Here is a 16,447-nt window from a genome sequence, read left to right as displayed (position 1 = left end):
TGCATGTTTAGTTTGTGTGTTTGCCTTCATTTGATTTCATGGGTATATTTTAAGACCTGATCAGGACTACATGTCTTTATAAATGTAAAAAAGCTTTAATGTTTTTTTTTTTTTACCGTAACCTGTCCTTGAACAGCAGATCAACGCTTACTTTCTGTGGAACAGCTCCTCACATGTGTGGCCCAGCCCCTCATTCTGGCGAGCAGGGAGCATGCTTCAGATACTGAGCGCTGTCTCTGTGTGTATTAATGGCTGACTCAAGCACAGGCTATTCTAAGCAGCAGGATTCAGTGGACACAAGTGGATCAGACGCGCAAAGTAACCACGCCGTGTGAATGGACGAGGAACACAAGGGCCTCCATTACCTAACTGAATCCAGAAAATTCAACCAACAGCCAGTCCCGCTGCGGATTAGGTCCTTGTCCGTCCAGTAAGTGAACCAATAATAATACAGATTATCAGTGTTTGTGTCTATTGCTACAGACCGACTAATCTCAGGTCTGTGTTGGTCTAAACACCAAGCTGAGCTGGATTTCTAAAGTCATCGTGTGCTTGCAGTTTAGTTTTGGGCTTTTCCTAATGTGTTTCTGCAGGTAAAGCAAAAAATAAACATTTATTGCCTGCAAGTGTGAAGCTCCCTCGATGGCCTTTTTGAGGTATCATGTGACGTATCACAGAGATGCAAGACATTCTGTGGCGACACCATGACCAGAATATATTTAGCCGTTCCCCTTAAACCTACTTTACATGGTAACTGTTAGCAAGGAGTCCAAAAACAAAGCAGCATCTCAGTGGGTTCAACACATTTAGAGTACTGTACTGATAGATTCATCCACTCAGACTGTTTCCAGAAAGAATGAAAAACAAAACACGATTTGCTTGAAATCTATTCCAAAATACAAAATGCATCTTCATATAGACAAGTCTGCAAAAATAACAACAAAATGCTGTCAAATGGAAGTTTATACACTTTGTTCACATGAACAGTTTCTGAAATTATTCTAACCTGACTTCAAGTGAACAAAAACGCACAACAGATTCCACCATGTCATTCTTTATTAAACTAACAAACAAACTAACTCTAGGAGGCGTGTAGCAGCCAGATATGATAAATAACTAATTGTCATCTGAGTATCACCTCTTTGAAAGCAGGAGTTTTGTCATTTTGTTGATCTGGAGCAGACAGGTGTGTGTTACCACAATGCCAAAGTGGAAATGCATCAGCAATAATCTCTGAGAAGGTGGTCGGACTGTTTGCCAGCTCATTTTTATGTCCTGACATGTAAAATCCATCCTTCCATCCTCTTGTGCTTGTTCTTGTTCTTGGGTTGGGGAGTCAGCATCTGGAGCAGGGAGGACATCTCGTTCTACAGCCATCTCACTCCCCGGTGTTCCCAGGCCAGCAGAGAGACTTACGGCACTTTGCCACCGTCTCAACGCTCAGTGGTTCTGCACCACACAATACTAGTTAAGGACCTGCCCAATGCCTGTACCCACTCCCACTCTGCCTGTTTTATGGGACCACCTTGTTAGTGATTCCAAGACTGCTCCATGGTGACGATTGTGATGTAAGCAGGCAGCAGCCACTGATTGGCCAGTGGAGCTTCCTCAGTGGATGACCCACACAGTTAGTTTAAGTCAGACTACAATTACGATGCCCGCCCATTCTGCATTGACGATCTCTTCCACAGACCGGGAAACAAATCATTGTATCAGTTCACCTACAAGTGAGAAGCACTGATGGAAAACCTTTTTATTTTTCATTCAACCTTTATTTTTACAGGTTAATGATCCCATTGAGCCTCGGGGACCCATTTACAAGAGGGACCTGATTTTAACAAAGAGTGATGACAACAGTGGACAACAAAGACAATCATAAAGGATGTATACTATATAATATTTTTGTTGAAATCAGGTCTCTCTTGTTATTGAGTCCTCGAGGCTCATGGGATTTACCTGTCTCAATAAAGGTTGAATGAATTGAATGAAAAATACAAATTGAGAATAACAAGTGAAAATAAAATGGTATTTAAAAAAGTAACAAAAAAAAAAAAAAACCCAGCTAGGTTGTAAGTCGATGTAGAAACCTAAAAACAGGAACACGTTGGTTTTTGCCAGGAACTTAGCAGATGTTTGAAGCCACTTAGAGAGGTCAAAGTCGAGAGCTTCAGATCTTTCTGCAAGATTTTCCAGGTAACAGGAGCAGAGAAGAGAAGGCCCTTTTGCCTAGTTCAGTCCGCACTGAGGGAACACTGCAGGTAATAATGTCCTGAGAGCGCACGCTGTAGCTGCACTCACGTGATGTAGGAGAAGATGTATGAAGACAACAGACCAAGAAGTGATTTAAAGATGAGAATGTACCAGTGAGTGAGTCTGTGTGAAGTTGATGACCACTGATGAAGCCTTCCGGATCGAAGGCGAAACGTTTCAGCCCACAATAAAAAGAAACTGTACAGATGACCTGACTGAAAAACGTTGGATTGTATACCTGGATTATTGAGTATGGACTTTGTTGTTATTCATGTAAATAATGTCACTGTAGTCAATGGAGGAAAGGAAAGTCGCAGTTTCAAGGCTGTAGTGAACTAAGCCTCAGGACAAAAACTGACCCTGAGGACCTTCAGGGGACAGAAACTGTTATTTCATTGATTTGAGTCCAGAAATACAAATTAAGCTCATCCAGAGACGTTCTAAGTGTGTCCTGCACTAATCAATTGAAAGAACACTCTCTTTTTATATTATCATTACTATTTTACAATATCTTGATAATCAAAGTGTGTTTAGTTCAAACCATTTTAAATGTTGAAGTGAACTACTCATTTTAAATCAACTGTGAAACAGTATTAATGATTTTTTAATCCTCATTCAAAGTAGAAATCAAGTTAATGTCTGTTACAGAGTAATTATGCATTTTTGATCTTCTGTCTGAAATGAGAAGGAGTGATGTCGGTCAAAAGTCGGAGACAGTCGCAAAGAAGTTATTGGAACGAACTGTCATGTTTTTAAACCTAGCAGACGGTAAACAAGAGAAGCTGGCACCTGTGAGTCTCTCATTTCGCCATAACATTTCTCTGTCTGTTCTTAAAACATCTCACTGTTTTTCTGACTTGTAGTAACCTCTTACGTCACTAAAACCACACCCCTGTTGGTTCTTTCAACCAATCAGGATTTCCCAAAAAAGGGACCGGAAGCGAACTCTTTAAAAAGTCGACACTTCCTAGTTCCAGTCAGTTAAAAGTTCCGAGGAAGAACAGAAGTTCTGGGAGCAGAACCGAACGAAAGTTCTGAAGGGCTGGAGTTAATTGGGAGTTCTTCCGAGTCTCGTGGGGATTATGGAATCTTCCACATCTGAGTGGAACTCTGACGGGCTCACAGCTCATGTGAGTCCACCTGGGAGGTGAGCGTGGTGTTGAACGAAGTACCGTCACTACTCCGGACGTTTCTCTGCTATCCTACGGAGACGCTGAGATGGTAACGTTGAAAGAGAACTCTACACCGAAGCTGAGATATCTTCTGCAAGGTAAAGAGTCGATTTCCACTACCGAAGTGTACCGAGGTAGAGCTGGGTTCGAATGGAGGGTGTCGTTCTTCGTCAACACATTTTCCCTCACACATCTTTTCTCTCCATTTAAACTCCTTCATTCCCCATCTTTAAAACTCTTCTATCTGCCAGTAATTAATCCAGATATTTTCAGAAATGTCTGTTGTATTTCAGTGCAAGTGAGAAATCATGGCCGTATGATTTCTCATTGTAAAGCTCATTAATTAAGCTGTGTTAATTGTAATCAATCAGAATAATCAAGTGTACAATGTTGATGTTAAATTTTGATTCTGTTAATAAATGACCACATTCATTTTGATGGGTCAAAGAAAATTAACGTCTCATGTCATTGGTTTTTAGACCATCTCCCACACAGTATCTCTGTCACATATCTGTCAAGTAGCTCGAAAAAGAGAGAACCCGTCGTTAAATATTGATTGTAGTGGAGCTAACTATAGCTAACCGACCCTAGCTTACTACAAGGCGTTTCCTAGTATACAGAGTTAAACAGGATCTATTTCTGAAAAATAAACCAAATTTAACTTTCAGTTTCCTTACCAAGTTTTCCATGTGAAGGTTAAAAGAGAGATGCGAATTGACCAAGATACCCAAATATTTGTAGGAATCGACAAATTCAATAGGGACACCATTCGAGGATAAAATCAAAGGAAGAACTGCTGGGCCCAATTTCCTGTTTGAAAAAAGCATCCCTTTTGTTTTGTCTGTGTTTAGGACAAGTTTGAGATGGAACAACTCTGACTGGATGATGTCAAAAGCAGATTGCAAAAGCTGGAAAACCTTAGCAACTGTTTTAGCTCAACAATAAACAACTGTGTCATCAGCATAGAAATGTAAGGATTCATCAGGGATGATCTGACCTACATTACCTATGTAGATTGTAAGGAGGGTGGGTCCTAAGACTGAGCCTTGTGGTACACCATTGTTGACTGTTAAATAACTGGAGGAAGTACCATTATGTTGGACACATTGCCTCCGATCTGAAAGATAGTTAGTGAACCAACCAATGGTCTGAGAAACCAATTTCTGAGAGCTTAGGACACAAGATGTCATGGTCCACAGTGTCAAAAGCTTTAGTTTTAAAAAGTCCACCCTATCTTAATTTTAGGGTTTATTTGTAAAACTCAGAAAGTGTAACAGGATTGACATTTTTACACCCCATGACTGTATTTCCATTGTGAAAAGACATGATTCGCATCTCTGTTTGTAAGACACATGAGCAAAACTGACATTCAGCTTCATGTTCTTTAGAGGCTGCAGGGGTTGGAAAAGTCATTGGTTTAAAAAAAACAAAACATTTACACTGTTTCAGTGTGGAAAAATATTCTTGCTACGCTACTGTTTCTCTTTAATTAGTCGTACAAACAGAACTGAAATTGTTGTTCTGTCTGCCCTCCTTAAATGTTCTTGCCCAGTTAGGCAGAACAATGAACAGTTTTCCAGTGAAATGTTAAAACTTGTGGGTTCAGGTCATTTATTTGTTGCCTCCTGCATAAACATTATTGATAACATTGATAAATATTATTACTGTGCATTTTGTCTTTTTCAAAATTTGTGTATTCTGCTTCTTTTTTGATTATTTCATATCTATCCGTCCGTCCGTCCGTCTGTCTTATCGGTCAATTGTAATAAAAATGCTCAAAGAAAACCATTCAATTCAGTTTATTTCTGTAGCTCCAAGTCACAACAGAAATTGTCTCAGGGCACTGAACAGATGCATTCATACATTATAAAAGCCAGTTGGTAAAAGTTCTCCATCTAAAGAAGCAGCAGACTCGTTGACTCTTCACTTCATCACATTTTCCCATCCTGAGCAGCACAAAGAAGAAAGTGGAAAGGAAAAACTCCCTTTGCAGAACCAGGCTCAACATGAATGGCCATCTGTCTCGACCGTCTGGGTTTGAGAGGACAGGAAGGAGAAACGAACGCAGAATGACAGGTCTAGATGTACTTTCTATAGGAGGAACGGCAAAAAACATGTTAAGATAGAAATAATTACAAATACAAATAGGTAGAGTACAGTAAGTAACAACAGCAGCAGAGTGAGGAAATGTGGTCAGTTTGTCCTCCAGCAGTCTAAGCCTATAGCAGCATAACTAAGGAATAGTTCAGGAAATCCAAGCCAACTCTAACTATAGGATTTATATAAAAGGAAAGTCTTAAGTTCAGTCTTAAAACTGGACAATGTGTCAGCTTCACGGACAGAAACTAGAAGTTGGTTCCACAAGAGAGGAGCCGGATAACTGAAAGATCTGCCTCCCATTCTGCTTTTGGAAACTCTAGGAACCACAAGTAAACCTGCAGTCTGAGAGTGAAGTGCTCTGTTAGAAAAATATGGAACAAGAAAATCTGTAATATAAGATTAAGTTGTTGAGAGCTTTGTAGGTTAGAAGTAAGATTTGACTTCAATTCTGGATTTGACAGGCAGCCAGTAGAGAGAAGCTAAAACTGGAGAGATATGATCTCTTTTATCAACTCTCATTAAAACTCTGGCAGCAGCATTTTGGATCAACTGAAGACTTTTTAAAGAAGTTTTTGGAAACCCAGATAACAAACCATTGCAATAGTCCAGTCTAGATAAATGCATGAACCAGTTTTTTCCTGCATAATTTTTGGACAAGATGTTTCTAATCTTAGTGATATTACGCAGGTGGAGGAAAGAGGTCCGGGCAATGTTTTTTAATGTAGGAGTTAAAAGACATGTCCTAATCAAAAATAACATCAAGGTTTTTAACTTTAGAACTGGAGGCCAGATTAATGCCATCCAAAGGAAGTGAAAGACTGAAAAATTTATTCTTAAAATGCTCAGGTCCAAAAACCACAACCTCTGTCTTGTCTGAGTTTAAAAGCAGAAAATTAAGAGTCATACAGGTTTTTATGTCTTTAAGACATGCTTGTAGTCTAAGTAACTAATTTGATTCATTGGGTTTCATGGACAAATATAACTGTGTATCATCAGCATAACAATGAAAATTTATCCCATGTTGTTTAATGACTTTACCTAATAGAAGCATAGATGTGGCAGGGAGTGGTGGTGGAGAGGTTAGAGAAGAAGCCTGTAATAGGAAGGTTGCCGGTTCAACTCCCCATACTGACAACATCAAAATGTGGGTGGGAAAGGAGAAACACCCACACCTGCCTCCACCCTCATTTTCCCCACTCTGGGCCCTTAAGCAAGGCCCTTTAACCCCCACCATCTGCTCCTCCTGGTGTCCCAGATGACGGCTCTCTGCTCCATTCAACAGAGGGCTGTAGTAGCTCGGTTGTCTATGGTTGCGTCAAGAAGGACATCTGGCGTCAAAACAATTGCCAAGTCTTCGTGCGACAGTTTGTTGTAGCAACCCCTGAAGAAGGCTGCAGCCAAAAGGAAAAAAAAACAACTAATGGAAGCATATATAAAGAAAATAATACTGGTCCAAGCACTGAACCCTGAGGAACTCCATGACTAACTTTGGTGTATGAAGAAGATTCATTATTTACATTTACCAACTGGAATCTATCAAATAAATATGATTTAAATCAATTTAGAGCCATTCCTGCATTCCCAATATCATATTCAATCCTCTGTAGTAGAATATTGTGATCAACTTTATCAAATGCAGCGCTGAGGTCTAACAGAACCAGTGTAGACACCTGTCCATTGTCTGAGGCCATGAATATCATTAGTAACATTCATCTGTGCTGTTTCTGTGCTATGGTGATTTCTAAACCCTGAAAACAATGCTTAGCACTGCTGCAGTCACAATTAAAAACAAACAAAAAAAATAAAATCTTGGGACATATTTCATCCAGTAGTAGGGAGGTTATCTTCCAATAAGAACTTCCCCAGTTATAGCAGCATACCACTGTGTTATTGGGCAAGCCACTAAAGCCCCCACCCTCACTCCCACCATTTGGTTATTATGAACTTGAAAGGGTTGTAACTTAATCAATACAGTATCACTGTTTTAAAAAGGCTTAGGGAGAACAAAGTTGTCAAAAGGGACATTCACCTTAACTTTTAGTTTTGTAACATTTAATGTGTTTTTGTCCTTGAAAGGCTTACAGTCTTTTACAGTATGTGTTCTGTTAGCCCAAACTGTTAGCTCTTCTGAGACATACCTTCTCTTCTTTGTTCTCTACAGAAAATGGGCGTGCCCTCTGTGATGGTGTTGCCCCTTCTGATAGTCTTTGCAGCTGGGGTGTACTACATATACAATGAAGTCATGCGGTTCATGTCCAAGTCCATAGTGCGCAACAAAGTGGTGGTGATCACTGATGCTGTGTCTGGGTTGGGGACAGGTAAATGATCCTGTTTTTGTTTTGAATATTTGAATTATTCCACACAAGTTTAACCATGTCCATGTCAATTTACCATGTCCTGGATGACTGAGAATCTTCACCGTATTTGAATTAGTTTGGATTCATGTTGTGTTCTTTTTAAAAATGGTTTCAGCACAATGCCACAGAAATACGTTTCACCCACCTGTTTTCTATACCCATTAAGTCCTGTTCAGGGTCACAGCAGGCTGGTGTTTATCTCCAGCAGTCAACAGGTGAGACGCAGGGTACAACATGGACAGGTTCATCACATGCCTCACATAAATGCAGATTCTTTGAAATCCTAGCAGAGACCAAGGCTAAGGTGATACTCCAAGCTTGGTGCCATTTTATGTGTATTTTACAAACAAAATGTCATTGTTTGAGACAAAGGGAAAAACAAGTATAAAACTACACAGCCTGTAAAATTTAAGAATACTTGTTTATTTTATTTTGTTGAGTTTTTATTTCTTCCATGAAATTAGTTTTTAGGAACAGGTAGTTTTTTTTTTTAAGGCAGCATTTCATTTCATTATTTTTGTGTTCTGATTATTTTATTTAAAAAACACAATCAGAAATATCACACAACACACCATTCATGTCCTAAACACAATTTAAATGTGTCATAAACAATATTACATGTTACCTTTTAGCTGAAACGAGTGATAATTGGGCAAGTTATGCTATGCTAATTGCTAAGCTAACAACAAAGTCCATGCTCAATAATCCAGGTATAAAATCCAACATTTTTCAGTCAGGTCATCTGGACAGCACACAAAAAAAGAAACTGTCCAGATGACCTGACTGAAAAATGTTGGATTGTATACCTGGATTATTGAGCATGGACTTTGTTGTTTTCAACCAGTTTGACAAGACTGTCAACAAGGAAGAGGGCCGGCAATGGAGGAGGGGCGTACCAAAGAGACCATCTTATCACAAGCAGAACTGGTTTGTTCCACTTTGGAGTAAGCTGTTGGGGGAAGAATCAGTTTTGTTGGGTGTTTCCTTGACTGATGAAGCCTTCCGGATCAAAGGCGAAACGTTTCAGCACAAAAAAAGAAACTGTCCAGCTGACCTGACTGAAAAATGTTGCTAAGCTAACAGTTTCTCATTTTTCCTTGTTTGTTAAGCTAAGCTAATAACCTCACATCTAGAGCAATGTCATGTTTATGAACAAAGGGGTGAATTATTATCCCTTAAACCTAGAAAAAAAATAAATAAATAAATACAATTTCTCCTCATTAGAAAATAAACCACAGCTAGTACCCCGACACAGCAGTAAAGCATCATTCACACTGGATGACTATTGGGAGTACCCAAAACTATCACACTACTGTTGCCTGACACCTACATGACATTCTCACAACATTTTTTTAACAAATTAAACTTTGGGAGTGTGCCGAAGCAGTCAGTGTACTGGGCAGAGTAAAGAGTGTTAGTTTTAAACGGGTACCGGGACATACTAGTATTAATGGTATTAATGGTAATAAAAGACCTGACTACCTTTCAAAAGCTGTCAATCAGACCCACTTCAAAGGATCAGAGCCTTTTAGTACAGAGCCACTTGCATTTTTTTGTTGAGACATTTCATCCTTCATCCAAAGGTCTTCCTCAATTTGAGAAGCCACCAAACAAAACTGATTCCCACAAACAGCATATTCCATAGTTGGAAAAAAAAAGTTTGCTGGTGCTAAGATTGCCTCCGGGACCCGGCCTATCCCTTGTCAATGCCGCTGAGACAGCCATGACAAAGTGGTCCAGAACATCAAAGTTCATGCGCAATAATCCAAGTATAAAATCCAACTATGTTCAGTCATGTCATCTGGACAGTTTCTGGTTTCTTTTAGACATTTTGTCCTTCATCCAAAGGACTTCCTCAGTCTGAGAAGCCACCAAACAAAAGAAAGAAACCGTCCAGATGACCTGACTGAACATTGTTGGATTTCAACATCAGTATTCAGAACTGCTCTTCTGGCCTGGATTACATTCAATCTGCTGGAAGGAGCTGACGGACTGTAGACCAACAGAGGAACTGATTAACAGCCCAAATCCTAGGTTTGGGAAAGCTTTCATCCCTCTGGCAAGGAAAACTTTAAGTACACTTGTTGGAGATTTAACTGAGCACAACCTGCCCAACCGACACAAAATGGTGATGGACCTCCATGACAATGGTCTGAGTGATGCTGTGGCATTGAATCAGAGAGCTCTTCGCACTGTTTAGGCTATTGGCCATCTCTGAACAGTCAAAAAGAAGTAATTCTCAGGGAACCCCTCATAAATCCTGAGACGCTCAGAACACTGAGTGTTTCAGACCTTGTGTCCTTCATCCGAGGGACACGAAGGTTTGAATAAAGCTCAGTGTCTTTTTGGGCCCACTCATGAGGCCCTTGCTCATTTGTGTTCTTGATTCGTCCTTTCTTAGCTCCTCCCCCTTCAACACTTGCGACTGCCACTCTATCATGTTTGGTGGAAAATTAGAACCCAAATACTAAACCAAAACTCAAAGAACTGGCAGGTAAAAAGAAGAAATTAATTTATTAGCAAATGCAAAACAAAAAGGCTGATGAGTAGGTCTGTCTCAATAAACAATAAATAAATTAATTGCATGATAAATGAAAATTATCGAGCTAATTTTCATTTATCGGCTTTATCGTTTCTTCGTGTCTCTCTTTTGCTACTGGACACTGGCTGACAAAAAGCTCAACTCCGGTGCACTTCACTGACCCCTCCCTTTCTCTTTTCACTTTAAAATAAATTTTAACTCTTATTTTTCTTAAAGAGACAATCTGCATGCTCCCTCACTATCCATCCTTCGGTTCAAATTGTCTTAAACTGCCATCTAGTGGTCAAAAATGGTGCTGCACACAAAAATTAACCAACATTTCTTCTTAAATTTGACATTACTAATTATTGTCAAATTTAAAACGATATTATCGTTTATTACAATAATTTTTTAGACAATTAATCGCTCATCAAAATTTGTTATCGTGACAGGCCTACTGACGAGGCAGCAAAACATACTCAAGTGAAAACTAAAGAGACTGGAAAGACAAACATGACGTGTGAGTTAGGTACAATACGCAGATGAGGGACAAACAAAATGACAGTAAGAGCACTAAATGACAGATAATGAAAAACACCTGGGGAAGGACAGGGAACAGGAGCTGAACCACATGAGGGGAGAACTGGGGACGCTGAACACAAGTAAAACAAAATACAAGAATCTCAGTAAACACAAAAGAACAGCTCACGAGACGCAGACCCTGACACACTCAACAGTCGCGAGAATGTTGTGCAACAGTGGTGAGATAGCTGTGCATGACAATGAAGAAAGTTGGACCTTATAAAAACTGTGGATCTCTCCAGTCCAACAGTCCTTCTGTCATGGGACATCAAGCGATGTGAACTTCAGAGAAGAAGTGCTGAAGCTGCTGGATGAAGACCAGGCTGACCTGCTGAAGGCTGCAGTGAATCGCTTTGCTGCTGCTAGGCCGAGTCACACGAGACCATCATGTGGCGCTTGTCATGTCCAGTTCTAAGAAGTTTCGGAGGCTTGCAAAGACTAATAGTCCCACAGTGGAGCCATCATAGAGGCCTGTGTGTTTGTTTTCATGTCACCTGGAGAACAGTGATTGTGTAAAAATCCACCAACGGTCAGTGCAGCCACATCATTGCACATGACGTTCGCCACCAGCAACAAAAACGATATGGTCAGAGTGGTCTGTTCTGACATTGTATGAGGGTGTGATGGATGTTCAACTTGGAGTGCTCTGCTAAATACTATTTCTATATTTACAAGTTTGTTTTAGAAAAAAAATCCAAGAACCTGTTTTGTACAGACTCACTGAAACTTGTAATTTGGTGTCAGTCCATTACTTAAGGCAATTTTCCATCTTGTGAATAGTGTTATAAAAAATGCCAACAGCTTATTAAAGGGGCATGAAAGAGCTTTAAACATTCTCATCCAGTCAAAGCACACATCCAGTATGTATGGACCATTCTTATCCCTTATGACATTCAGTAGTCCCTGTTGAGCTAAAAAAAAAACATGTTTTCTAAAGCAGGAGCTAAAACAGACTCAGTAAACATAGAAACCAGGAAACGACACTGGGAACAAAAGACCAACTGGTCTGCTGTCTGAAGGCACCGACAGTGTCTCTAATTGGCCATAGTTTCATATATCACCGATCCATCACAATGGTTTCTTACATATCTTGAATCAGATGGATTTGAGACACTCACAACGACTCTGAGACCATTTTAAGAGAAAATGTGTGATGCAAAGTTTCTGAACCTCCTTGTACGTTTTGGATGCTCCCTTGCAAGCACCGTTCATTTTTCATCCCTGACAGTCAGCACAGAGAGTTACAAGCTACAGACCTGCACCAGATAAACGCCACGATAGCCTGAGTGCTGGAGGAGGGTTTTTAATTGGGCTGCCATTCACATATGTTCTAAAGAAACTGTAGACGGGTGTCCTCCCCCAGAAAATCTTGAATAAAGTAGATGACATTCCCTGCATTCTGGTGTATTTTAACAGGTTGTTAAACATCTACATTTACCTACACATGTAAACAATTGATTCAATAACTATTTTAGAGAGCAACAACAACAGCTCTCTCCTTGTGTGTGAATAGAGCAGCTCCGCTTCTGCCAAGCATCCGTACGACTGCCTGGTTAGCTCGGAGTCGGCACTCCCCCTACCACTCGCTCGCTCCTGCTCCAATCTCGATTGCTGCTGCATTCAGTTGCTTCAATTCTTGGTGGTCCAACTAAGAATAATGAGAAGACTTTTTTTAAAAATGAAAGTAAATTGGACGGTCTTTTTGGCATTTTGATCGCTGTTACTTTGACAAATTAGCGTTGTTGTTTTGATACATAATGTGAATAATACCCATCAAATATTTATCTCGTATTTTTAATAAATAATCAAAATTTTATTAATGACCCACTTAAACTAAACAAAACTGATTTGCTATTTAATTGTGCTGTTTAATTATCTTTTTGAGTTTTTGTAATAAAAATGCGAGATGTTTTTGGACTTTGAGGGGCAGAGATTATTTTAAAGGTAGAAGCAGAACTGCTTCACTTGAAGAGGCAGATGACCGTATGTAAAATTAAGAATCAGAATGCCTTTATTGCCATTATACACAAGTACAATGAAATTAAGAGCCACTCCTTTTTTCAGTGCAAAAACATGCTTAAGAAAAACACACACTAAAAATATAAAAAAAATGTAACGCAATATAGATATAATAGCACTATGAAAGTAAAAAATACAAGTATTTCACAATTATATTGCACATTATGAATATTAGTGAGGTAGTTAAGGTGATTGAAAGTATAAAATGTCAGTAGTATTGCACAATAGAAGTCCAGGGGTTTGGGAGGTTAGATTGTTAAATCAGTGCATATGTGAGTCCAGTGTGGTGATGGTGATGAAATTATGAAGCCTGTAAGTGACTGCTGTGTTTAAAATTAGTGTTTATGTAAATTAGTTTCAGTTTACATATCCAATATAAGTTTTATTCATTCAAGGCAGTCAAATTTGTTCATAACTTTATTTTTAGTAAGCCTGAGAGTTACTGGATCTAAGCAAACAGTTACCGGAACGCACCCTGTCAAAATAAGAGAGTTCCCGGGATCCTGTTCCAGCAGGATCCGGCTCAATTTGAGCCGAATGTAGGTAAATGTAAATATTTAACCACCTGTTGAAATACACCAAAATGCAGGAAATTGCATCTACGTTATTCAAAATTTTATGGGAGAGGTCCCCCAGACTCCCCATCCTCCACCCTATACACCCCCATGGATAGCTTCATGATAAGCCTACACATTTGAAAATGGGAACAAACCTTAAAAAAAAGTATGATAATAGTTATGGATGATACTCTTTTCTTCTGTTCAGAGTGTGCACAACTCTTTCACAAGGCCGGAGCCAGACTGATCCTGTGTGGGACCAACTGGGACAAGCTGGAGTCCTTGTATGACTTTCTAACTAACGATGCTGACCCCAGAGAGGTGAGAAAATAAAATACTAATAATATCCCACTGTTTTTTTTATTTGTTTTTGTGAAGGAGCAAACCAGTTGGTTTGGATGAGTCATGTCTCAATAAACTATTCTTCAATGTGGTGTCACGTCATCGTTTTGGCTAACCGCATGGTGCTAATCCTTAATTTGGCACGGTGGCAGAGTTGATAGAGCTGCCGCCTCTCAGCGAGCAGGTCACCCTTGTTCAAATCCCGGCCGGAGGCATTTCTGGGTGGAGTTTGCATGTTCTCTCCATGCTGCGTGGGTTTTCTCCGGGCACTCCGGTTTCCTCCCACAGACCAAAAACATCCACGTTAGACTGATTGGTAACTAAATTGTCCCTAGGTGATAGTGAGAGGGTGAATGGTTGTTTGTCTCCATGTGTCCCTCTGATGGACTTGCGACCTGTCTAGGGTGTCCCCCATCTCTTGCACATTGATGGCTGGACATGGGCACCAGTGACCCCTGTGACCCGAAAAGGAAGTAGTGGGTAAAAGATATTGGGTGGATGGATGAATTAGACAAATACTATAAAGAAACAGCCGTCTCTCCTTAGCCATTTGTCTTGATGTTAACTGCTGCTGGCGTTGTCATTGATAATCATGGGTTAGTGAATATCGAGTTCTGTTCTTGTTTTTATTGTAATTCTGCTTCGTTGCCTCCTCCCGGATCACCACTTCCTCCGGTCAGCACAATGGAAGGATATCCTGTCCGATCATGAGTCGGCAGCACACAGCCATTTGTGTCATACGACAAACTCAGCTTTAGATATCTGTAGATGACACAAAACAAATAAGTACTTCTACCATTGGTAATTTTTCTTTACTGATGCCTCAAAGTCAAAATACAAAAAAACGTTTTAAATCTGAGGATTCCTTCTGCGTCTTTTGAGCCGGAGTTTTCAACTCAAGTCATTTTGTGTTGAGAAATGATAGAGCTACATTTAGACTAACATTCAGATCTTGTGTTACATGATGGAGCTCAGAATCTGTGCTGTGAATGACTCTCAGCTACTACCACAACCAACGTTAGCTTAAAATCTGATATTCTGGCAGCCATCTTGAAGCGGGCTGACTCCAGAATTGAACCACTTGTTGATGTTCATCTGGTGATTACTTTCTGAGATTCCATCCAATCTTTTCATGAGATATTTAACTAACAGACAGACAGCGCTGACTCAACAGTGAATGCCACAATTGCTTTTTTTCTTCAAATTAAGTATGTATTCTTTAGAACAGACACAACTGTTTCCTCGACTTCTCGTTCTTATGTTAAACTGCTAATGCTAAGCTAACACACTGTATCAGAGTCAGAGTCAGAATTTCTTTATTGTCATTCGCACCTCATGTGGTACATGTGGTGGAGCGAAATTATGTACACAGGGTCCCAGTTTCATCCAACAATAAAATGTATAAGAAAAACAGTGATAACATCTAAGATATGAACTAAGAAAAACATCAACTAAATATACACTAAGCACTCATAACATAAAACATTGAACATCAGCACAAACATGAAAATGAGTCCGTGAGCAGATGTGCACGCATGAACACATCAACATTGAAACAGATCAGCAGCAACATGAAACAGATCAGCAGCAACATGATATGGTTTTTCACAGTGATTATTCTAGTTAGAGATTCATGAGTCTAGCAGCCTCAGGGTAGAAGCTGTTCCTCAGTCTAGTGGTTCTACACTTAATGCTCCTTAACCTCCTTCCTGAGGGGAGTGGGGCAAAAAGTGTGTGTGCTGGGTGAGTGGGGTCCTTCATGATGCAGGTGGCCCTCTTCCTGCATCTGGAGGTGTAGATGTCTGTGATGGTGGGGAGGTTGATTCCGACAGACTTCTGTGCAGCTTTCACCACTCTCTGCAAAGCTTTTCTTTCTGCAGCTGTGCAACCTCCATGCCATACGTTGATGCTGGAGCACAGGATGCTCTCCACTGCACACCTGTAGAAGGAGGTGAGGACTGAGCTTCCCAGACCAGCTCGCCTCAGCCGTCTGTGGAAGTAGAGTCTCTGATGAGCTTTCTTGATCAGGCTGGTGGTGTTGTTGCTCCAGCTGAGGTTGTCATTCATGTGTACACCCAAGTACTTGTAGCTGGAGACCACTTCCACCGCAGATCCTCTTATGTTCAGGGGGGTGTAGATGTTTTTGTTCCTTCTGAAGTCCACAATCATCTCCTTTGTCTTCTTCACATTGATGTGAAGGTTATTCTCTCTGCACCAGCTCTCCAGGTGTTCCACCTCTTGCCTGTAGCTGGACTCATCATTGTTTGCGATGCATCCCACCACCGCTGTATCATCTGCAAACTTTACAATGTGACAGCCTGGATGGGTATCTGCACAATCATATGTGAGCAGAGTAAACAGGAGGGGGCTCAACACACATCCCAGAGGAGAGCCAGTGCTGAGGGTTATGGTGGAGGAGGAGAAGTTGTGGATCCTCACTAACTGTGGTCTGTTTGTTAAAAAGTCTAGTACCCAGTTGCAGATGGAGGGGCTTAGTCCTAGTGTGGATAGTTTGTCCATCAGGGTTTGGGGGATCATGGTGTTGAA

At 40.3% G+C, this 16,447-nt stretch overlaps 1 long non-coding RNA gene across 1 annotated transcript; it reads left to right on the top strand.

Moving 5' to 3' along the window:
• Nucleotides 1-235: 235 nt before the first annotated feature.
• LOC119423708 lies at nt 236-13,873 on the top strand. Its single transcript, XR_005187473.1, has 3 exons — nt 236-430; nt 7,684-7,840; nt 13,767-13,873. It is a non-coding gene; the product is annotated as an uncharacterized LOC119423708 (long non-coding RNA).
• The last annotated feature ends 2,574 nt before the right edge of the window (nt 13,874-16,447 follow it).

This window comes from Nematolebias whitei, chromosome 17 (genome assembly GCF_014905685.2).
Source record: "Nematolebias whitei isolate Nwh7 chromosome 17, NemWhi1, whole genome shotgun sequence".
Lineage (NCBI taxonomy): Eukaryota > Metazoa > Chordata > Actinopteri > Cyprinodontiformes > Rivulidae > Nematolebias > Nematolebias whitei.
Note: the sequence above shows the minus strand (reverse complement) of the source record. Positions and strands in the feature narration are given on the sequence as shown.